The sequence below is a fragment of the Capsicum annuum genome, chromosome 4 (assembly GCF_002878395.1).
Source record: "Capsicum annuum cultivar UCD-10X-F1 chromosome 4, UCD10Xv1.1, whole genome shotgun sequence".
Lineage (NCBI taxonomy): Eukaryota > Viridiplantae > Streptophyta > Magnoliopsida > Solanales > Solanaceae > Capsicum > Capsicum annuum.
In genome coordinates this window covers 9718243-9720405 of record NC_061114.1, presented here as the reverse complement: position 1 = coordinate 9720405, position 2163 = coordinate 9718243, and positions in this window count along the sequence as shown.

The following is a 2163-nucleotide window of genomic DNA, read 5'->3' as shown; positions in this document are numbered from 1 at the left end:
GTATAAGAGAAAAATTGGGTTACTTGTTGGAAGCAACAAGTATATATTTAGGGAGGAGGAGGAAACAGATCGAATTTGAATCGTATACATAGTGTAGGAGCAAAATTGAGTTACTCGTTGGAAGTGACAAGTATATATATAGGGAGGCGATGGTCGTGATGGTGAAGGAGGAAACAAATCAAATTTGAATCATACACATAGTATAGGAGCAAAATTGAGCTACTTCTTGGTAACGACAAGTATATATTTACGGAGGGTAAAGTTGTCGAAAATCACATAAATAAAGGGCAATTTTGACGCTTTACGTAATTATTACTTTTTCTGTGTTCATTTTATGCATCTTAACTTGTCTGAATATGAAATTTAAGAAAGTAAGAAATACTTAAATCTTATAGCAGTAAACTAAAGACAAGTATAATCTACCGAAATATTATTTGAATCTTATTATCGAAATTAAGGAATTGCTAAATATGATAAATATTTCTATTAATAACATACTGAAAAGAAAAATAAAACACATAAATCTATCGATCGAAGAAATATATAAAAATAAAAGGGGAGAAGAGTGGTAAAAATGTTGAATCTGAAATTGCAACAAAGAGAGCAATAAAGAGAAAAACTTGCTTAAAGAAGGTCATTTAGTTAATTTGGCTCAAAGATAGATAGATGTAAAATATATAAAAGATTGATTAATGTGAAAATATTGATGTTTTTTTTCCTCCATGGAAGGCTCTGTTTATAGGCTTAAATTAACTAATAGTATTTAGACACATAAGAAACTGACAAAATGATCACTAGTATTTGAGGTAAGTTTTAAAGTGTCTTTAATTTTAAATATATTTTTGGGCAGTTTCTTCTTTATGTTTCCAAAGTAAGCAGTATTTTATTCGTTAAATATTTAACTAACTCTAGTTATATTATTTGAAAACAATTTTTAAAATTAAGGATTTAAAAGAATCAATAAAAGAAATTTGAATTAGCTATGAACTTCCTCGCTAAATAGAATTAATGATAAATTTTATTGTTTAACAACATAATTTATTCATCGCCAATTTCTATTTTTGTAAGTTGTGATTGAACATTTGGAGAAGTAGGGGCTAATATTAGACCAAAAATTTAACATAAGGTGAAGTTACTCAATTTGAAATAATAATATTAGATCAAAATAAATTAAATCTCTCATCAAATGATCACTCAACTTTTGATAATTATCCATTAAAATTATCTATCTTTTTCATCTTTCAAAGTTACTTTACTTCATATAGTTAGCTTTAATAGTCATCTTCACTGGATTTTATATTTTCTTCGCTACCTACTTCTTATCTAGAGAGGGGCGTTCAATCACTTGATTGTAAAAAGAAAGGTGTTGAAATTCTTTCTATTGGTTCTTACGTAGCAATTAATGTAGATGATGAAAGATGAGCCGGTCCTATCTAGAGAGGGTCCATCAACCGCTTAATTGTAAATTGTAAAGAGAGAGGCGTCAAAATCCTTTCTATTTGTTCTTGCATAACAATTGATATAGATGATGAAAGACGAACCACTTTTGTTGAACCTTCTTTCTTAATAAGCGACAAACAGAAGTAGAAAAGTGGTCGAGCTAATTGATGAATGTCTTTTTAAGCTTTATTTAAAAAGCTCTCAGGTGTAGCTTACATGGCTGACTACATACAAGTATAGAATAACCAAATCAAAATGAGATGGAATGTAACGTGGAAAATTTCATTTTAAGAAAAAATAATTAGAATACTAATTATAAAATTTTAAACCAATTTAGCACCCCATACAACTCCAATTAGACCTAATACCTAATCCAATCTTAAAAGACAATGTTAGTTTTTCTTCATAAGTCATAACTTTTAGGAGTGGTGTTCCTTGACATTACATCTTTACTTTATTGGGTTAATCTACTATCCAACTTTCTTGAGTCTCTTTCTGAATGTTCTCCTAAATCAAAAATATTTTCAACATTATTTTAATTGAAAAATTCCCCCAAATAAAAGGGTCAAATAAATTTTGAGCTATTTCAATTAGGTTAATTTTACAATCTGTTACAGTTTTTACTCAAATATATCTTTTTTATTTATGTTTTAGGCGCAATTCAACTATCAAAACAGCTTTAAAAATACTCAAATCACTAGTGGTTGCTCCAAAACCAAAAAA